Source organism: Schistocerca americana, chromosome 1 (assembly GCF_021461395.2).
Source record: "Schistocerca americana isolate TAMUIC-IGC-003095 chromosome 1, iqSchAmer2.1, whole genome shotgun sequence".
Classification (NCBI taxonomy): domain Eukaryota; kingdom Metazoa; phylum Arthropoda; class Insecta; order Orthoptera; family Acrididae; genus Schistocerca; species Schistocerca americana.
This window is the reverse complement of record NC_060119.1, coordinates 675,252,642-675,276,292: the sequence shown is the minus strand read 5'-3', so window position 1 is coordinate 675,276,292 and position 23,651 is coordinate 675,252,642. Positions and strand designations below refer to the sequence as shown.

Below are 23,651 nucleotides of genomic sequence, written 5' to 3'. Positions count from 1 at the left end.
GCCTCGACACGAACAGGGTAACCATGGAGAAGCGAAGCAGCAAGCAGTTGTTGTGCTTGAGAATCAGAAGTGGTCTCCAAAAGCAAAGTGCCGTTCCGTAAACGAGAGTAGGATTTCACAGGGCCAGCAATTGCATCTACACCTTTCTGAATAATGAATGGATAGCTGGGTGGTTAGCTGCTCAACAGTTGCATGTCTATTTGCCCATACAAATCTCCAAATTCGTTGTTCACCTGTCAGTTTTGGGCTATGAGGCACCATAGTTGCTTGGCACAAGACATGGAAAGTGCATTTTGCCATCCACAGTACATGTTAACCACAACGGCACACAAACAGTTTACAAACTTTGCCGTTTCAGAAATGCTTTCACCCTTGACCTGAAAACCAATGACCATCCCCTTTTGGAAATCAGATAAATCAACCTCTTTCCACATTACGTTAACAACTGTGGTGTTTTCCACCTCCCCTGCCATGCTTTATATACCCTCCACGACTAGTTCTGCACCTGCTGTCTATGGCTGGTTATTGCACTTTGATGCCAAGTACAGGTGGTAGTCACATTAACTTGATTGGACTGTGTATAAATAATGGTTACAAACTAATAAACCTAGGATAGTATTTCTATAACTCTTCCAGTTTTGCGAAGTACACTCATGCTCATAAATTAAGGGTAATTGTAGAATGTGGTGCCACACAACATGGCACTACACAAAACTGGCACTAATAGCATAGGCACATAGGGAACACTCACAACACAGATCTGTAAGTCCACAGTATTGGTGATAAGTTAAGAAAACCGTCCCAAAACATGTGCTACAAAACCCCACTGTTTCCTGCGCATGTACCCTGATATCAGTATGGGATATGATTTCCATGCACATGTACACAGGCCGCATAACGGGTTGGCATACTCTGGATCAGGTGGTCGAGGAGCTGTTGGGGTACAGCCTCCCATTCTTGCACCAGTGCCTGTCGGAGCTCCTGAAGTATCGTAGGGGTTTGAAGACGTGCAGCAATACGTCGACCAAGAGCATTCCAGACGTGCTCGATGGGGTTTAGCTCTGGAGAACAAGCAGGCCACTCCATTCGCCTGGTATCTTCTGTTTCAAGGTACTCCTCCACGATGGCAACTCGGTGGGACCGTGTGTTATCATCCATCAGGAGGAAGGTGGGACCCACTGCACCCCTGGAAAGGTGGACACACTGGTGCACAATGACGTCCCGATACACCTGACCTGTTACAGTTCCTCTGTCAAAGACATGCAGGGGTGTACATGCACCAATCATAATCCCACCCCACACCATCAAACCATGACCTCCATACAGGTCCTTTCAAGGACATTAAAGGGTTGGTATCTGGTTCCTGGTTCATGCCAGATGAAAAGTCAGTGAGAATCACTGTTCAGACTATACCTGTACTCATCCATGAACATAACCTGGGACCAATGTTCCAATGCCCATGTACTATGTTCTTGACACCAGGCTTTACGGGCTCTCCTGTGACCAGGGGTCAGTAGAATGCACCTTGCAGGTATCTGAGTGAATAATCCATGTCTGTTGAGTCGTCTGTAGACTGTGTGTCTGGAGACAACTGTTTCAGTGGCTGTGGTAAGAGCCTGAGCAAGGCTACCTGCAATACTCCGTGGCCGTCTGCAGGCACTGATGGTGAATATCGGTCTTCTTGTGCTGTTGCACACTGTGGACATCCCGTAGTGTAGTGCCTGGACACGTTTACTGTCTGCTGCAATCATTGCCGTAAACTTGAGCTTACACTTTGTGGTGGTACATGGAGGGCCTGTGCTACGACCTTCTGTGTTTGACTAGCCTCCAGTCGCCCTAGTATTCTACCCCTCATAACATCATCAATATGTGTTCTTTGAGCCATTTTCAACACACAGTCGCCATTATCATGTCTGAAAACATCTGCACACTTACTAGCTGCACTGTACTCCGACATGCACCAACACACCTCTGCATATGTGGACTGCTGCCAGCGCCACCTTGCGACAACCGCAGGTCATGTATCAGCATTATCCTTAATTTATGAGCACGAGTGTAGTATATGATTCATTTCGAGGAATATTCAGAAAAAACGTTGCTGGATTTGGAGCGAGAATAGTCACCACCGATGGTGTAGCAGTGGTTGGTGAACTCTGCACAGGGACAAGCAACATATTTGAAAAATAGAAGAAGCCAATGATAAGAAAAATCTCAATGAGTCCATCTTGGCTTTGTCTAGCTGCTCATTCAAAAGTAACACAAACTTAGTTTTCAGATCTCTTCTAAATCTGTCACAAAGTTCCCTGAAATCAGGGAGTGCAGACCGAAAATAAATCCAATCAGCATCAGCTGCCGAGGATTGCTGGTGTCTTTTCATTTCACTGAGTTTTTCATTTCCAGCTTCAGCTTTTATCAGTAGCATATGGAAAAAGAAGGAACACGAGGACAGTGCACACTCCTCACAGTAGGCCTCAACAGTTGAGAATAGTGTTGTGTGTGTGCCATGTAGATGCCAACCTCATCATGGACATCAATTATATCTCACGTATTTTCTTGAAAATGGAAAGAGGTATCACTCGTCTTCCACTGTTAAAAGCAATTTTGATGTATTAGCTATATTGCACATGCAGCAATCTATGAACTAACACCCATCAAGTATTAACTGGTGGGCAACTTCATTCTTCACTGCAAACCTCTCAAAATATTCCCAGTTGTTTACTCGTTTGTGAAGTATCACAATACTTATGGGCAATAATGACAGAAAAGACAGTTCATTATGAATCTGTGACCTCAGGCAGCAAGATGCAGAAAAATCAATTTTTTTACCAAATATTTTCCTCAAAATTGAATGAGAAAGACTGCATAGGAGACGGAACCCGTTGTAGTTGTTGTTGTGGTCTTCAGTCCTGAGACTGGTTTGATGCAGCTCTCCATGCTACTCTATCCTGTGCAAGCTTCTTCATCTCCCAGTACCTACTGCACCCTACATCCTTCTGAATCTGCTTAGTGTATTCATCTCTTGGTCTCCCTCTTCGATTTTTACCATCCACGCTGCCCTCCAATACTAAATTGGTGATCCCTCGATGTCTCAGAACATGTCATACCAACTGATCCCTTCTTCTAGTCAAGTTGTGCCACAAGCTCCTCTTCTCCCCAATTCTATTCAATACCTCCTCATAAGTTATGTGATCTACCCATCTAATCTTCAGCATTCTTCTGTAGCACCACATTTCGAAAGCTTCTATTCTCATCTTGTCTAAACAATTTATTGTCCACGTTTCACTTCCATACATGGCTACACTCCATACAAATCCTCTCAGAAACGACTTCCTGACACTTAAATCTATACTCGATGTTAACAAATTTTTCTTCTTCAGAAACGCTTTCCTTGCCATTGCCAGTCTACATTTTAAGTCTTCTCTACTTCGACCATCATCAGTTATTTTGCTCCCCAAATGGCAAAACTTTTTTACTACTTTAAGTATCTCATTTCCCAATCTAATTCCCTCAGCATCACCCGATCACCTGATTTAATCTGACTACATTCCATTATCCTCATTTTGCTTTTGTTGATGTTCCTCTTATATCCTCCTTCCAAGATACTGTCCATTCCATTCAACTGCTCTTCCAAGTCCTTCACTGACTCTGACAGAATTACAATGTCATCGGCGAACCTCAAAGTTTTTATTTCTTCTCCATGGATTTTAACACCTACTCCTAACTTTTCTTTTGTTTCCTTTACTGCTTGCTCAATATACAGATTGAATAACATTGGGGATAGGCTACAACCCTGTCTCACTCCCTTCCCAACCACTGCTTCCCTTTCATACCCCTTGACTCTTATAACTGCCATCTGATTTCTGTACAAATTGTAAATAGCCTTTCGCTCCCTGCATTTTACCCCTGCCACCTTCAGAATTTGAAAGAGTATTCCAATCAACACTGTCAAAAGCTCTCTCTAAGTCTAGAAATGCTAGAAACATAGGTTTGCCTTTCCTTAATCTTTCTTCTAAGATAAGTTGTAGGGTCAGTATTGCCCCACGTGTTCCAACATTTCTACGGAATCCAAACTGATCTTCCCCGAGGTCGGCTTCTACCAGTTTTTCCATTCATCTGTAAAGAATTCGTGTCAGTATTTTGCAGCTGTGACTTATTAAACTGATAGTTCGGTAATTTTCACATCTGTCAACAGCTGCTTTCTTTGGGATTGGAATTATTATATTCTTCTTGAAGTCTGAGGGTATTTCGCCTGTTTCATACATCTTGCTCACCAGATGGTAGAGTTTTGTCACGACTGGCTCTCCCAAGGCCGTCAGTAGTTCCAATGGAATGTTGTCTACTCCGGGGGCCTTGTTTCGACTTAGTTCTTTCAGTGCTCTGTCAAACTCTTCACGCAGTATTGTATCTCCCATTTCATCTTCATCTACGTCCTCTTCCATTTTCATAATATTGTCTTCAAGTACAACGCCCTTGTACAGACCCTCCATATACTCCATCCACCTTTCTGCTTTCCCTACTTTGCTTAGAACTGGGTTTCCATCAAAGCTCTTGATATTCATGCAAGTGATTCTCCTTTCTCCAAAGGTCTCTTTAATTTTCCTGCAGGCAGTATCTATCTTACCCCTCATGAGATAAGCCTCTACATCCTTCCATTTGTCCTCTAGCCATCCCTGCTTAGCCATTTTGCACTTCCTGTCAATCTCATTTTTGAGACGTTTGTATTCCTTTTTGCCTGCTTCATTTACTGCATTTTTATATTTTCTCCTTTCATCAATTAAATTCAAAATTTCTTCTGTTACCCAAGGGTTTCTACTAGCCCTCGTCTTTTTACGTATTTGATCCTCTGCTGCATTCACTATTTCATCCTTCAAAGCTACCCATTCTTCTTCTACTGTATTTCTTTCCCCCACTCCTGTCAATTGTTCCCTTATGCTCTCCCTAAAACCCTGTACAACCTCTAGTTCTGTCAGTTTATCCAGGTCCCATCTCCTTAAATTCCCACCTTTTTGCATGTTTCTTCAGTTTTAATCTACAGCTCATAACCAATACATGGTGGTCAGAGTCCACATCTCCCCCTGGAAATGTCTTACAATTTAAAACCTGTTTCCTAAATCTCTGTCTTACCATTATATAATCTATCTGATATCTTCTAGTATCTCCAGGGTTCTTCCATGTATACAATCTCCTTTCATGACTCTTGAACCAAGTGTTAGCTATGATTAAGTTATGCTCTGCGCAAAATTCTACCAGGCGGCTTCCTCTTTCATTTCTTAGCCCCAATCCATATTCACCTACTATGTTTCCTTCTCTCCCTTTTCCTACTCTCGAATTCCAGTCACCCATGACTATTAAATTTTCGTCTCTCTTCACTACCTGAATAATTTTTTTTTATCTCATCATACATTTCATCAATTTCTTTGTCATCTGCAGAGCTAGTTGGCATATAAACTTGTACTACTGTAGTAGGCGTGGGCTTCATGTCTATCTTGACCTCAATAATGCGTTCACTATGCTGTTTGTAGTAGCTTACCCGTACTCCTATTTTTTTATTCATTATTAAACCTACTCCTGCATTACCCCTATTTGATTTTGTATTTATAACCCTGTACTCACCTGACCAAAAGTCTTGTTCCTCCTGCCACCGAACTTCACTAATTCCCATCACATCTAACTTTAACCCATCCATTCCCCTTTTTAAATTTTCTAACCTACCTGCTCGATTAAGGGATCTGACATTCCACGCTCCAATCTGTAGAACACCAGTTTCCTTTCTCCTGAGAACAACGTCCTCTTGAGTAGTCCCCGGCCAGAGATCTGAATGGAGGACTATTTTACCTCCGGAATATTTTACCCAAGAGGACGCCATCATTTAATCACACAGTAAAGCTGCATGCCCTCGGGAAAAATTACGGCTGTCGTTTCCCCTTGCTTTCAGCCGTTCGCAGTACCAGAACAGCAAGGCCATTTTGGTTAGTGTTACAAGGCCAGATCAGTCAATCATCCAGACTGTTGCCCCTGCAACTACTGAAAAGGCTGCTGCCCCTCTTCAGGAACCACACGTTTGTCTGGCCTCTCAACAGATACCCCTCCATTGTGGTTCCACCTATGGTACGGCTGTCGTCTGTATCGTTGAGGCAAGCAAGCCTCCCCACCAACGGCAAGGTCCATGGTTCATGGGGGGGGACCCACAAACCTCAAAATGGGGAGTTTTCAATTTTTTAAGCAAAAAGTAAAAGTTTTACTGAGAAACTAACTACTGAGATGGACACAGTTTTGCTTCACCTACATAAAAAAATTTCTTTAGGTGTATTGGATGACTTGAAATTTCCCTCATCACGTGTCGTACAACACAAGTTGCTTGGAGCAGCCACTAATTAGCCCAGTCAACGAAGACCAAAAAAGTTGATTGGGGAGAAAAATTATGTAGTTGCAAATTTTTTACTTTGAAATCTGTGGCATCTAGTAAAATTTTTTTCCAGTACAAAAGTAAACTGCATACAGCTTCCTACAAAAAAGTCCTATTCATTTTTCTCTAGGGCTAATAGTTTCTGCATGATATTTACTGTAAAATGAAGTGTGATATGAACAAATATTAAAAGTGTGTACCAGATCTAAGTGCAATAGAACTATATTAATGGTTAAATTATGTTCTGTGTGTGTAACAGGGTGGAAAGATGGAAGATGAGGTTAGAAGCATGAGGGAAGGTAGGCCATCGGATGTGGTCATGCACTTCTCTACCTCATAGGTCCGCAAAACGTCTCTGCTGCACTACATCACAAAATGCAACCACATGCTATTTCACAAAGTTGCACTGAGCATTTATCAGCTTGACTTATGAATCACTGGTGATACAGTGTGCAGACACACACAGGTTCGGGGAGGGGGGGGGGGGGGGGGGGGCAGATATATTTTCCACAAAGTGTGTTAATGTTACACTGAATACAGATACGAGTTGTTGTTAATACGTTAGTACAAACACAAGATCTAAGTGTAGTAGAACTGTATTGAGGGTTAAACTGGTTCTTAGTCATCCCTTATGGCAGTTGTGGCATTCTTCTGGGAAGGTGACTTCCTCTGCCTTGAGTGCTACTTGCTTTTCAGTTTACAGGCAGACTAGTCAAATACCTCCCCAGCATACCCAATCCAGTTCTCTTTGTAAGTACACAAAATAACTTCACAGGAGTTGTTTTTATGTTGTTAGGTGAGCTCTAATGTAAAATACATTGCTACAGTAAATTGCTGAGAAATGCTTAATTTGTAACTGTGATGTTGTCAGTTACCTATATAACACAGGTGGAAAAGGAATTGGTAAATGTAGCACCTTGGTGCTATCTGTTGTTGACAGCATATTGTACAGCCTTATAAATGTTTTGCTGTCACTTGATGGTAAATTAATGAATGATCAGAAAGTTACTTCATTCTCTTTCCATTATTTGTGTTACTGGTAGACCGCATAAATCTCCGTAATTCAGGAATTACTGGTATGTGTAGAGTGGGCTGCACTGAGTGAAGGCACTTACCACACATCGAATGGACATCTTGAGAGTGTCAATATATATGATGGAACAGGACTGGCCATGTTTAAATCTAGAATATTGATCTGCTGTAATGCATTATTAATCCTGTCAATTAGTGATCCTTAGAGGAAGTTGTTGAAGAAGATTTTGACAAGCTTTCTAAATTTTTTTGAGGGTGCTGAATCTGAATATTAAAAGTATCACAAAGTTTTCACACAGAAGTGGATGAGAAATGAGGAAAAAACACAAAAAATGTGACTTTCCTTTTTGACTTTTCACTTATAACTCAGAAATGACACAGTTTTCGACAAAGCTGACTATTTATGAAAATAAAGAGGATAAAATTTCCCACAAAATAAGTTTTGATGACTTTTTTCATCAGATCAGCCATATGGCATGTAGCACATACTGAAGTAAGCATAATTTCGGGTGCCACCATCAAAAGCCAAGATGCTTCTTCAGCATGCTATGATGTTCAGACAGCAACATGAAAGCTTTTATCACTCCTATAATGTAAAGGTGTTCAAATAACTAGCATAAATGACTTAATAATTATGCTTTATTTTCCATTTGGTTACACTAATAATGATGATGATGATGATGATGATGATGATACTAATAATAATACATTATTAATAAAATAATTTTAAAGAACTTTCACAGAAGTTTCATCTTCTTCATGCTTCCTGCACCACAGCCCTTTCGCTTGATTCATCTGCAAAATGAGAATATTTGTGGCTATGTTACACGTATGCAAGACAATACATCACTAATTTTTAATTGATACCAGTAATAGGTACATAATTAAAGTCAAAACCACGGTACAGCGTCTGTTATAATAATGAGGTCATGAGATTTCCAATGGGAAATTATAATAAAAACAATGCGAACTATGGCTTATCTTCATGTAGTGTGGTACACAGGTTTCTCCCCATTACATGGAAATTGTTGTTTCCATCAAGAGTCTGCATGCTGCAGTCAGCATTGTCAATGGTAAATTGAAATGATGTGGATGGATCAAATTATAACCTTTTTGCCATCATTGCTTGCACCTCAAAGCATACTGCTTTTCTATAGTAGACACTGTGTTCTAAAGCAGACAGTACATCAAGTAGTTTCTGAAAGCCATACTTCTTGTAGATGAATGCGGCAAGGCCAACTTGCAATGGTGACAAGAAAGAGTTGAGTCAAGCCATGTGCTACGTTCATACCTTTGGTCTTCCATTTATTCAAGTTTTATTGCTTCTGCTTCTTCACTAATCAATTACCAAAATTTTGGGCAGCAACAGGGATAAAGACACTGTTCTCTGTAAGAAACTGGTCTAGAGGGGAATATTCTGTTATTGTAAGCCTGTGATTGAATTATCTTCAACAAGTATGTCTGCTACTGTTTCAACCACATGTCAACACACTTCCTCTGGAGATAACTTTGACGGATGCCAACTACCTGTAATAATTATTTGTAGCCTGTGTTTTTGAAACAAACAGTTGATTTTTTCACGAATGAGGCATCACTATATCACTTCCACACTTCAACAGTAGAGCTTTCACTGTCTTGACATCAGGATGGTAGTCACAGAGGATCTGATCTGTTAACTGCTGAAGGGAAAATTGACAGTCCTCATCATTTTCAGTGAGGTAATTGTAAATTTGCTGCATAGCACCATTAATTTCAGAGGCATCTGGACCTTGTTCCCTCCCACCCCCCACCCCCCTACCAGTTTTGGATTGCCATGCAGGACCTTCATGCATTTGATGGGGTACTGGGCATCTGCTACAAGGAAGCCAGGAACTGGTCCAACTTGGCTTATCACTGAGCGACCCAATTCATGGTTTTGTCTCTCAGCAAGTTTTAGAATAGTCTCTTGCAGTCCCAGCTTGCACACACAACATACTACATTTCAACAATTAGCAGGAAGCTTGTTCTGCTGAGTCAGAAATTCTGACATAATAGCTGACCCACACAGAAAACAGTTGGTTTTGAAATCAAAATCCAGTTGTGTTTCTCTTCGGCTACAACCAGAAATCAATTTTTTGCTTGTGTTCTTTGTTTGACACAGTTTATGAATCTTCAGAATGGCAGCTATCCACTCCATCGTCTTCTTACTTGCTTCAAGAATGTTCTTCAAGACCACTTTGGGCATATGTGATGGCACTTTTCTCCCATCACCCAGTACACCCTCACTTAGAACACACTTCTCACTTTGAATTATGTATGACTATTTTATGCATTTAAATTGTATTTACCAACCACAAATATGTTCTATGCAACCAACCGAAGATGAAATTGTAAACAATGTTCTATGCAACCAACGGAGGATGAAATTGTAAACAACTACCAGCACAGGAGACCAACATAAAGGACTGGCCTTCTCCCCATCAGGAGTGAGATGTTATCAACACCTCACAAACATCTTACCCCTCCACCACAGCAAGCATCGACTACCAACCACTCTATTAACACTGTGACACTACTGGATGATGGAATTCTGCAACGGATGTGCAACAAAGTATGGTAACGATGCAGGAGGTAGGTCCTGAGATGGCCCATCTCCTCAGCTTTGAAATTGCGTTGCCATATGATTGGTCTGATGAAAAAAATTAACCAAGACCTATTTTGTGGAAGATTTTACCCTCTTTATTTTCATAAATAGTCAACTATTGCTGAAAATTGCATCTTCTCTGAGCTATAAATTAAGAACCCAAAAACCTTCCACTTTGTTGTTGTTATTTCCATGTTTGACCCATTTCTGGGACAAAACTTTGGTGGAACTTTGAAAATTTGGATTCAGCACATAAAAAACTTGACAGTAAAACAATAATTTCCACTATTAGACCTTTCTGAGCACCATTTGACTGGACTAAACTTGCCTTTTGTTGAAATATCTGAAGTTCTGTAACACCTAGGTGACCTACTTCAACTACAGAGGAAACCAATTTAACTCTCTGGGCCTCTTCTCATGTTGGGGAAGAGCTGAGGCTGGGATAATGCATTTGATACCCTCAAGCTGAGAAATGTATTCCAGCCATTGATAGTGAGCAACAAAAACTGAAATTGTTGAATACGTATTGACAGACTGTTACACTTGGGGCATGCTCTTCAGTGTGGTAGACAGCTGGCAGCTCCAGTTATTGAGCTTTTTAAAAAAAGTTCATTAAACAAAGCAAATAAATATTCACCCAATAAACTGAAAATAACTCCAGTACCCAAACATGAGCTCGATGAAGTTATTTTGTCTACACATTTGAGAGAATTGGACAGCAGATGCTGGGGAAGCATTGTCCATCTGTAAACTTGAAAACAACCAATACTTGTGATGGTGGAAGTTGCCTTTCCCAGAAGAATGGTGTAGCTGCCATACAGGATGACTAAGAATCAATTTCCCTCTAGCATTGTGGAACTTATGCAGAGATTTCTTACATTAGCATTATTTGTAGCTAATGTCTGTATTCCATCTAGTGTAAACAGACTTTGTGGAAAATAAAAACCCCTGGAAATGTCTGCACACTGTGTCGCCAGTGATCCATAAGCTGAACTCCAGAAGTGTCAGTACAACTTTGTGAAATACTCTGTAGTTACTTTTTATGACATAGTGCAATAGAGAAAAGCTGCCTGCTCACTCTTCATTTTGTAGGCCTATGAAGGACAGGAGTGCATGATCAAAATCCAGTGATCTACCTACTTTCATGCTTTTGACTTCCACCCAAGCCTTTCCACACTATTACACCCCCAGTACCCAATTTATCCCTTAATATGGACCCTTGGCTCAGATATATGAATCACATCTTTGTGATCTTGGTTCAACAAAGAAACTCCCCAACTCCCTACTTAATTCCTTCTTCAAACTAAAATTCATCTGGTATTTTTCCAGATCCAAAGCCCCTTTACATTGAACTTTGTCTCATTGTAACTCTCATCCAAACATCAGACTATATAAAATCAACCACTAAATACCAATAATTCATTTTGAAAGTTGCTACATCTTTCACATCAAATGCTTCCTCCCTTACAACCTCAGGCTGCTCCAATCCATGGGCATCTCTCAGCTCATTTTCATGCAGGGGCTTTTAGTATAAGGCTACCTGCCAGGTAGCCCTATTGCACACATGCTGTGCATGCACGAGTCACTTGGCCGCCACTGAGCATGGCAGCTGGTCAGAACAACGTGGTCATTTAGGCTACGCTCCAGCCATCTGACTGTCCCCATGTTGGTGTGTTTGGCTACTCTTGCCCATCACTAGAACAGCCTAGCCTAAGAATTTGCAGCATTCACCAATTCCTTTAATACCTAAAACATACCTCCTCCAGGCTTTCCTCTCCCCACAGATCTTGTCCATAAATATGCTAGGCAGTCTTCTCCTCTTGCAATTACTGTTCCCACTTCCAAAAACCTCATAAGCATCCTTCTTTTCCCAGTACCACCCATTCCTCAAATGCCTCCACATATTACTCTGCCAAGACTATGTATGACCTTCTCAAGTCAAGACCTGAATGAGATCATCTCTTCCTTTCTCCTTCACAAAACAACCACTGTCAACTTCCTAGCCATTGAAACACCTTTGCCAAGCAATCTTCTGCAAGATACACATCAGAACTTTTACAAATTTGGAAAGGCAGGAGAAGAGATGCTGGTAGAACTAAAGCTATGACGGCAGGCATGAGTCATGCTTGGATATCTTGGACAATAGAGCACTTGCCTACTACAATTGAAAATGTCCCTGGTTTGAGTTATGGTTCACTACACAGTTTTGATCTGCATGGAAGTTTCACACAGCGCAAACTCCACGGCAGAGTGCTTCCTGAGCATGGGGTCCAGGATTTTCACCTGCCTCGAGATGGCTGGGTGTTTGTGTTGCCATCATCATCATCATCATCATTCAGGAAAGTGGCGAGATTGGACTGAGCAAAGGTTGGGGATTTGTACGGGTGCTGATAACCACGCAGTTGAGCACTCCACAAACCAAACATCATCATAATGATGTTTCCGATAACAACTCCAAGTTCCTGTGCCTCATGACACACCTTCACAATCACTCAGACTTGGTCTGTGACCTGCTCCTCTCTCCACCACCAGCCCTGAAGTGTGACTCTGTCAAGAAGACAATTATCAAGCACCTCACTTGCCCACCCCCAGAAAGTAATCCTAAAAATTTTATATCATGAACACCTTGAGGACCAGACACCGTCGCAACTCTGGCACTGCCTATGGTTGCTGGCTGACAAGCAAACTATGCTGGATATAACATTCTGGGCAGTGTGGTCTGCTAAGCTACCCACCGATCTCCAGATACACCTGCTACCACATTCCTTCGAGTCGATCGTGCCACCTCCACATTCTCCACCACTGGTTGGTATGTCTGCACCACAGATTCGCCCATTTGCTGGTAGGAGCAGGGCCCGTTCCACTGCTCCGTCCTTCACAACACCTGGTGGCCTGCGCTCGCACTCTCTGCTCTCCAAACACTCCCGGATCCCGCACACCCCGTATGCCTTCGCCACATCCAGCTCACCCATACTGCTGATATCACAAGGTCTTCAGTGATGCAGCACAGAAGTGTTGATCGCCTCGCCAGCACCCAAACGCCGTCCACAGGGTACAGCAGGCACCAAACCGTGTGGGGGATCAGACAGGCATAACCTACGCTGCACTTCGTACATTCCCCCGTTTTCCCAACGGCCATTTCTTCGAAACTCAATTTTTTAGCCAACACAGGTGCGCGAATGTATCTGTAATCCCTACACTGATGGCTCCGCCTGCATCTTCTCCATCGACTTCGCTCCTCCGAGCAATCAACACTTCGACCCTAGAAGCTTCGGGCTCAGTCAAAGGTAAAGTTCACCTATCACAATCCTTGTGTTTCCCCTAGACTTTTTACATAGCTGACATAGACGAGCTGATCCTAGGGATGGATTTCTTGTCACACCACAAACTACAAACTTTTTCTGAACGTCATTCAGAGCACGGTTCTGCATCACCCTATGAATACACACATACAGTGCACTTGCCTTTCGCTTTCCCACTCGTGTTCTCACAGCAAATAGTTTGCTGCGCGAGCATTTCACAGTCGCAGTTGACATTCTGAGGAGTGTGAACGTTTTACTGTCAGAGTGCAAGGCTGTAACGGAAAGTCATCGGTAGAACGACACTCTCCAATGCCGCATTTCGCTCACCTCAAATTCGCCTCTGCCCGCATGCAGCTGCAGAACCTGCAAGTCACGACACCAGTGACAGAACAAGTTTCTTCCACCAGCTAAAGCCCGGCCACTTCTCAGGTCAGTCCAATGAAACATTTTGCATGTGACGAACCGGTTTCTGCAGCAGGCACACCAGCCACACCCTGCCTGTCCCACCCTGTGTCGCGCGTGGCAGTTAGTGTGCCCAAACACCAACCCTGCCCTCACACACGTGACACGCCCATCTCCTCCATGCAGACTGACACACCATGTGTTGATAAACAATCCCCCTCTCCCGCATGCCAGCCATGTGACTCAGCCGACACCTCTGTTTCTCACACTCACCCAGCGTCAGTTGCGCCCGCGCACTAGTGACAGTCGACGTCCGCCACGAGTTCCTGCTCACCACTCACTAATAGTCTTCTGGTATTTGTGCGCATCACACACGCAAACCAAACATGTCACTTCCCCACTGCCATTCCCATTGGTGTACTCTCCACATCACGGACATGTTTGTTAATGAGGAACCCCCTCTTGTGCCACATTCAGTATTCTCAATCACAGATAGGACAGGGTATGAGATAGTTACTACTGACGGCCCTCCTACCCGGCATAAAGTCAAGACACCTCAACCCTATTAAATTATGCATGGCATGACAGGAAATTAATGATCTGTTAGCTGCAGATATATTACTGCTGTCAGACAGTAATTCGTCATCGTCTATTCACTTCGCTACCAAACAAGACGACTCATTTCACATGTGAGGGGACTACAGGCATTTAAAAGTGAGTATCATAATAGTCAATTACCCAGTCCCAAACATCAACGACTTCACCCGTATGTTATCAGGCACTTCCATCTTCAGTGTAATTGACTGTAAACACGCTTATCACCAGATACCTGTGGAACCGGAGGATACACCCAAGACTGCGATTATCGGGCCGCTAGGTTTGTTCCAGTACCATTACATGCCATTCAGCCTTAAAAATGCTTCCCAGACATGGCAATGATTTATTGACTCCATTCAATGAAAGTTCGAGTTTTGTTTCACATACCTGGATGACTTACTCATTTCAGTAAGACAGCTGAGAAGCATGAGCATAAGTTATCCATGGTACTGAAGACCTTAAAGTCTAACAGTGTAGTAGTCAACAAAGATAAGTTACAATTATGGCAGATGTCTGTAACCTCCCTCAGCTACACATTATCTGCTGATGGTATACAACCTCCAAAAGCTCATGTGCAGGCCATCTCATCTATGTCACCCCCTTCGACTTATAAAGAACTGTGCCAATTCCTCACCACTGTCAACTGCTACTACCATCACTTGCCCTCACTGGCTGCAGTACAAACTCCTTTCACGGATGAACTGTCAGACAAGCAAACCTCGGGACTTCAACCCGTCCATTGGACCGACGCCATGGTCAAAGCATTTGAGGTGCTAAAAGTTTCCCTGGTCTGGGCTGTGACGCTTCCCCACCCGCATCCCTCAACCAAACTATTCATTACCTCAGATGCCAGTGACACAGCAGTAGGAGCTGTTCTTCAAAACACTCTGGTGACAAGGAGTCTTGCAGTGAACCAAAGCGATGTTGTTCGGACATGGAGGAGATATTGACATGCCTCGCTCCGGGTGCCCAAGGGCTACTACTGCAGTGGGTGACCCCTACCTTCGGATTATGGCTTGGAGGAACCCTGACAGCAACTCCACCATGTTGAATAATGCTTTTCGTGCAAACACAGGATGTCATGTTATGACTCAAACTGTGCACAATAGGCTGCATGATGAGCAACTTCACTCCCGACGCCCACAGTGAGGTCCACCTTTGCAACCACGATACCATGCAGCACGGTACGGATGGGCCCAACAACATGCCGAATGGACCGCTCAGGATTGGCATCACATTCTCTTCACCGCTTCACGGATGAGTGCTGCATATGCCTTCAGACAGACAATCGTCGGAGACATGTTAGGAGGCTACACGATCAAGCTGAACACCTTAGACATACTGTCCAGCGAGTGCGAGTGCTGATGTTTTGGGGTGGCACTACGTGGGGCCGACGTATGCCGTTGGTGGTCACGGAAGGCGCCGTAATGGCTGTACGATACATGAATGCCGTCCTCTGACCAATAGTGCAACCATATTGGCAGCATAATGGTGAGGCATTCGTCTTCATGGATGACAATTCGCGTCCCCATCATGCCCGTCTAGCGAATGACTTCCTTCAGGATAACGACGTCACCCGACTACAGTGGCCAGCATGTTCTCCAGACATGAACCCTATCGCACATGCCTGGGATAGATTTGAAAGGGATGATGTGACCCAGCAACAACTCTGAGGGAACTACACTGAATCAGCATTGAGGAGTGGAACAATCTGGACCAACAATGCCTTGACGAACTTGTGGATAGTACGCCACTACGAATACAGGTATGCATCAATGCAAGAGAACATGCTACTGGGTATTAGAGGTACCTGTGTGTACAGCAATCTGGGCCTCTGAAGGGATCACTGTGTGGTGGTACAACATGCAATGTGTGGTTTTCATGGGCAATAAAAAATGGCGGAAACATTTTCTGTACGGGTTCTGGAACTCTCGGAACTGAGGTGATGCAAAACTATTTTCGATGTGTGTATATCCTCACAGACCACAAACCACTTACGAATGCTTTCCGAAACCCTCCGGAGGACCCACCCCCTCGTCATTTCCACCATTTTGACTTGGTGTCTCAGTTTGAAACAGATGTCCACTATATCACGGGCATGGATAATATCGCTGCCAATTTTTTCTCATGCATCAATGCAGTGTCCAACCTCATAGATCTGTCTAATCTTGCTACTATTCAAGCAACAGAAGAGGGCACCCAAGCACTCCTTGCGGTCCTGGCTACCTGACTCGTGTTCACCAAGGCACTATTCCCCAGTGTCGCCGACGAGGTCTGGTGCAATTTTTTTGAGTGGAGTCTTATGCCCAGTGTTACTGGCTCCCTTATGCCATCAAGTTTTCAATGCCTTACACAACCCTGCACATTTGGGAATTTGTGCCTCTATCCTGCTCATTACCAAGCACTTTGTCTGGAAAGATATCAAAAGAGACAGCCAGACGTGGGCTCACAATTGTATCCCTTGCCAGTGCAACAAAGTCGGCCACCATACGGTCCCCCCACCAGGTAAATTTTGGGTTTCTCTAGGATGTTTCAGGCATGTCCATATCAATCTCATCGGACCCCTACCACCATCAGAAGGTTTTAGTTTTAGATATGTCCTGTCTTCTACTGATCACTTGTCCCAAAGGGTGGAAGCCATACCTTTGTCAAACATCGCGACCGAGATGGTTGCCAAAGGTTTCGTTTTCTCTTCGATCACCCAGTTACGCTGCCCAGCCACACTCACAACTGACCAAGGCTGGCAATTCGAGTCATCCCTGTTCACTTTGCTGTGTCGCATGTGTGGTATCTACAAAATCCACACCACCTTGTAACAGTTTGGCGGAACAGTGGCATCGCACTTCAAAGACCGCCCTCAGATGCAATAACTGCCTTTGGTCAGAAGCTCTACCTTGGGTCCTTTTAGGTTTCAGGTCAATGCACAAACCAGACATCCAAGGCACCATTTTAGAGGTGGTTTACATCCAGCCAGGTGAACTAGTCCAGCTGACGGTTCAGGATGATTCGTCCCCTCCCCCTCGACTTCATTAGCTGCTGGTGTATGCATTTCAAGCACATATGCCTCTATCCACCAGTTAGTCGTACGCCCTAGTCTCCTATGTGCCTCCCCCTCTTAAATATCGTTCCCACATCATGTTACCATACGCCAACCTTTACAAACCCCCTACCAGGGCCCCTTCAAGGTTCTGCAACATGGGGATTCAACATGTGACATTCTCGTCAAAGACACCCCACACACAGTTTCACTGCATCAGGTCAAACCTGCATTTGCGGGCCCAATTCTCTGGCATCAGGCTCTCCCAACACGGCTGACAACCTAGGCCCCCGTCATGTTTCAGACTCCTTGAATGATACAGCACAAGTCACTCAGGCCCATGGACCCTCATTGGTGTCCAGCCCTCGCAACTCTCCTTTTGCTGGTTTCCCAGATAGTTCAAGGGACTCTCCATTTGCAGGTTTTCCAGCCCATGCCACTCACGCAATCCTCCTACGATCGTGTTTCATGGCTCAGTTCTGCCACATCGCATGGAAGACGTTTCACTGGTAGTAAATAACAGCCATGTCCTCGTCCTTCTGATAGACTCAAACCCTTCGTTATCAGACGAGCGTCTGGAAGTCAAGGTACTGCAGTGGTTCATCTTCCCTCAGCACTGCGACCCTGCCCTCCTACGTGCTTTCATCTCTCCACTTGGTGAGATTCGAATTGTCTCTTTGGGCTTCGGTTCTTCTCCACACTTCAGCCCACCGGTTTTCTCTCGAGCCGGCCGTCTCTTTGCCCTACCATGCTATCTGCAGGACTTCATGATGTGTTCCACCACCGACTTCATTGCCAGATTACATGAAGGTACCAATCGTCCAGCTCCCAAACCCCAGAACATCCTTGAATCCGACACAGACACTACACCCCCCCCCCCTCCTCCCAGGACTAATCACAAGTACTCTGTACAGTGGCGGGAGGAGGGGGGGAGGCACTACTGGCTGTGTGGCCTCAATATAAAAAATCAACCCACAGACAAGGACACTCTCTCCAGTCACGAGTTCTTTGGATGAAAAGTTTGAGATGATTCAGTCTGTTTATGTGACTTCTTGTATATACACGTGTAGATGCTTGTACTTAAATATACATCTGTATTGAAATATTAAGTGGAAGTGTTTGATTTCAGGATAGTAACCCATTTTTTTATTGTGTTGCATATTAGACATATTTTTTAAGGTTGTGGTGACAGACTGAAATGTAACAGTCCCCATGGTCAAGCTTAGGTGCGAAGGTGACAGTCTGGCTGTAAGTTAGCGAAGCCAGCAAATGTGTCATGCCACAATTTTTATTAAACAGAATGCGCATAACCATTACATTCATATTCCTGATCAACCCTTATACGCACTGTGGTTTTATATGTTCACATTTTTATATGTATAAAGCCATTAATAACAAGAACATTCTTGACCCAAAATCCCCTATCCTCGTGGAAGTCTTGTTAATATGCAGGATTTTATTTTGTTCCTGTTTTCATGTTGTCACTGGTGATGCCAACCATTAGTCATTTCTTAATGTTTGTATTACCACCATGTTGTGGATATTTTAAGCTTATCAGTGTGGCTACCACACTTTAGTGCTGTTACTAGTCTCATGTCAAATTCGTCAGAAGCTGTTGCATCAGCTACTGGTGGCCAATAATCACAGTTTGGCTACACGTAGGTTACAGCAACTTGTACACAAAAGGATTGTGAGACAGGCTAGTCACGTTCAGCGAAACCTGCACTAAGGAGTAGTACTAGCCAGAGCGGGCAGAAGGGTATCACCACACGATGGCTAGAACTCTGTTATGAGCTGTGTGACCAGGAGCTGGCAAAGGTGCAACAAATATGCCCTGGGGCAGTATATACAACTGTGAATTTTGGAACATAAGTTTTCAATGCCCAGCTGTACTACAACAACACCAAATGGTTCAAATGGCTCAAAGCTCTATGGGATTCAACATTTGAGGTCATCAGTCCGCTAGACTTAGAACTATTTAAACCTAACTAACCTAAGGATATCACACACATCCATGCCCAAGGCAGGATTCGAACCAGCAACCATAGCAGCAGTGCAGTTCTGGACTTAATCGCCTAGAACCGCTCGGCCACAGCAGCCGGCCACCTCAACAGGCCTGGTCTATACAACAATGCAACTACAATACTGTTGACTAATTCTAATGATATTTCCTGATGTTGATTTGTAAACTGCCAATACTACTACCTTTCGTTTTTCTATGCCTAATGTTGTGGCAGAGCACTTAAAGACGAGTTCAAAACAATATTCAATGAAACTTCCTGGCAGATTAAAACTGTGTGCCTGACCGAGACTCGAACTCGGGACCTTTGCCTTTCGCGGGCAAGTGCTCTACCAACTGAGCTACCGAAGCACGACTCACGCCCGGTACTCACAGCTTTACTTCTGCCAGTATCTTGTCTCCTACCTTCCAAACTGTACAGAAGCTCTTCTGGTAGGGCACTTGCCCGCGAAAGGCAAAGGTCCCGAGTTCGAGTCTCGGTCGGGCACACAGTTTTAATCTGCCAGGAAGTTTCATATCAGCGCACACTCCGCTGCAGAGTGAAAATCTCATTCTGGAAACATCCCCCAGGCTGTGGCTAAGCCATGTCTCTGCTGTATCCTTTCTTTCAGGAGTGCTAGTTCTGCAAGGTTCGCATAAGAGCTTCTGTAAAGTTTGGAAGGTAGGAGACGAGATACTGGCAGAAGTAAAGCTGTGAGTACTGGGCGTGAGTCGTGCTTCGGTAGCTCAGTTGGTAGAGCACTTGCCCGCGAAAGGCAAAGGTCCCGAGTTCGAGTCTCGGTCGAGCACACAGTTTTAATCTGCCAGGAAGTTTCATATCAGCGCACACTCCGCTGCAGAGTGAAAATCTCATTCGGGAATATTCAATGAGGTTAACAGATTTTATTAATTAATTAACAGATTTTTTGTGTATACAGCTACAAACTTAAATCCTCAGATTGTATAGTAGTACAACATGAATTTGCGTTCAGCTAGATAAATCTGATAGATTTCAGCATCCAGTGTTCTGACAGACATAACATGTCTACTAACATACTACTTGCCCTTCATCTTCCTGGATTGATATTAGACATTTGATGGAAGGAGGTACAGTGGGAATCAAGGGAAATACTCAGAACTATACAGGGTTATTCTAAATGATGGACTCATTTTCAAAACTTCATATTTATTCAGCTAAAAATCCAAAATGAGCAAGCTTTGTACCAATGAAAAGAGGAAGTTTCAAAGTTTTTTTCATAATATTTTATATCAATTTTATAAATTTAATAATTTGTAATTAAATAGTTTTTATTAATTATTTAATACTTAGAAGTGTGATAAATGTTCAATGTGGCCACCATTGACTGCATGGCAAACATCAATGCAATAGCCAAACTCACCCCACACACGCAAAAGCGTAGCTGCTGTTACTGAATGCACGGCAGCAGTGATCTGGTTCCACAGATCGTTCAGAATGGTTGGTAAGTGGCGGGACATAAACAGCTTCCTTCACATAACCCCATAAGAAATAGTCACATGTAAGATCAGGAGATCTCTGTGGCCGGAAGTGCAGAGCCAGGTCCTCAAGTGCCCTGCAACCGATCCCGTGCTGAGGATGTGAGTCATTCAAAAAGCCTCATACAACATGGTGTCAATGGAGCAGAGCTCCATCCTGTTGGAAAATGAAGTCCTGGAAATCTTCCATACTTTGGGGGAACGGCCACTGTTCCAACATGTACCAGTATGTGATTCCCGTTACAGTTCTTTCTGCAAAAAAAAAAAGATTCAAAAACCTTTGTAAGGGATACAGCACAGAACATGTTGATCTACAGTGAGTCTCTTTCATGTTCAACGGTGAATGTGGATTTTCCAAACCACATATGCGCACATTGTGTCTCTTGACTTTTCCACTAAGGTGGAACGTCGGTCATCAGTAAAAACTACATGCTGTAGAAATGTCTCATCCTCCATCTTTGCTAACACATAACCACAAAATGCGAGACACTTCTCTTTGTCATTGGGTTTGAGAGCCTACTTAAACTGTAATCATTAGGGCTTGTACAGTAAATGCCATCTCAGAACTTTCCATACAGATGGTTGAGGTATTCTAAGTTCTTGTTCACAGCTCGTGGTCGCATTCTCGCTTCCCAAGCACGGGCCCTGGGTTCGATTCCCAGAGGGGCCAGGGATTTTCACCTGCCTCGAGGTGACTGCATGTTTGTGTTGTCCTCATTGTTTCACCATCATTCATAAAATGGTTGGACTGAGTAAAGGTTGGGAATTTGTACGGGTGCTGATAACTGCGTAGTTGAGCACCCCACCATCCAAAACATCATCATCCAATTTCTCAGATGGCTCTATTTGTAGACTTACTGTGACCACGCACAAAACTTTCTTGCATCCGTCAGTCATCATCCTCTTTGACACATGTGACTGGCCTGTGCTTTTTCCTTTGCACACACTCCCAGTCTGTTTAAACTGCTTAAACCAACGACTAACACTTTAGTGAGTTGGTATGAAGTGCCCGCTGCACTACAATTTGGCACTCACTTTTCACGAACTCAAGAGTGCTGAAAACCTTGTACTCCACAGTCGCCATCTCACTCACAACTGACTTAACTGACACTGAAACAGAATGACGGCCCTATTAACGCACAAACTCTACCACCCGTTTCTGAAACCATCACCATCCACCTGCAAAAGCTTTAAATCCGCCTCTTTTCATTGATAAAAAGTTTGTTCATTTTGGATTAGTAATTGAATACATATGAATTTTTATAAATGGGTCCATCATTTGGAATAACCCTATATAAGTGGCGGCAGTGACAAGTAGCGAATGGCCCAGAGTTCACCAGTGTGTGTGTGTGTGTGTGTGTGTGTGTGTGTGCGCGCGCGCGCGCGCGCGCGCACAATGTGTGTGTATAGTGTTGCAGTGACTCATGAGATAGTGAGATACGAGTGAACAGTGCGGCATTACATTATCTAATAAGTTATTTGTAAAAAAAAGTATTGTGTATCAGGGGTAAATCTAATGATTGTCTTTAACTAGAACTCTGTAAATGTATGTGTATACGAATTTGCTTATTTTAAATTGGTCTAAACTTGAAAATACTTTCACATGTCCTACATCTTTGTAAAAAGAGATCTACGGAGGAATAACGCTGCTGCTGCTGCTGCTGCTGCAACTCCGATAAAAATATGTTGTCACAGACAGATTTGTACCTTAGTCCGTTTGAAAAAAATCCTCAACTAATATCACGATATAATCACCATGTTTTGACATTTATCACTTGTTTCCTAAATCACTGGTCGATGCCGGCGATTAGTATCGAATATACTTCTTTGACAGATATACGTACAAATGGCATGCAACGGGTGGGACTATGTAAATTTTAACCTACGTTGCTAGAAGTATTGAAATTACTGCCAATGGTGACCACAATAGAAAAGGCAAATTTAGTACACAACCTTGGCGACACTCTAATCTTCCGTCAGTTGACAGAGGCAGAGCCCAGCTTGTCAAGTGAGGAGCGAATTATATGTATTCTTCTAAATATTGGCTTCCTTTGAAGTGGCGAACTTCCCGCCGGGTGGAAGGCAACACACAAACTTACAATTTTGTATCAATGCAAAAGACTTGCCTGTAAGAAAGTCCATAAGACAATGACATTATCTCCTGATAGTGAAGCAGGTGTCCACAGTGATAAATTGGGATGTGACTACTTAAGGGCACTCCCATTTACGAAAAAATACACGCCACCCCACTAATCCCCACATATGAGTGATAGTTCGTAAACATTTCACGTCACAACAAGCCAAAGCTCATACAAGTAAAGATATGTGAAAGTCCTTTTGAGTATAAAACGCAAACTTGCAAACCCATCACCCCGCCATCGCACTGGCCTATCAAATAATTCTACTGGGTCTTAAGAATAAAATTGAGAATGTAGTCTATTCTCAGATTTCGCATAAAATACTCAAATTCGCATGAATAAAGCGAGTCGGAGAATGCACTTCATACGAGAGCGTCAATAAAATTGCGGGGGAAGTTGCTCAGCACGAAGAAAATTCTCCGATTTCGTATGAATGCAAGGAAAGAAGTTCTCCGTTTTCAGAAGTGAGCTCTGGAGTATACTTCGAGCTGAGTAAGTTGTGTTGAGGTTAAGTTTTATCGATTTTTTTCTTTAGTAATTATACAGAATTTGTGCTGCTCGAAAGGCAAAAAGAAAAAAAGCTATACATAGCCCAAAGAA

The 23,651-nt window shown here is 43.4% G+C and overlaps 1 protein-coding gene across 1 annotated transcript in view; it reads right to left on the bottom strand.

The window, feature by feature from the left end:
- Nucleotides 1-23,225, bottom strand: part of LOC124608711 (SAFB-like transcription modulator) — a 167,987-nt gene extending 144,762 nt beyond the window's left edge. Inside the window, exon 1 of the mRNA XM_047140009.1 lies at nucleotides 23,040-23,225. The gene's annotated coding sequence lies outside the window, so the exon portion shown is untranslated. The remainder of the gene's footprint in view (nucleotides 1-23,039) is intronic.
- Between the last annotated feature and the right edge of the window lie 426 nt (nucleotides 23,226-23,651).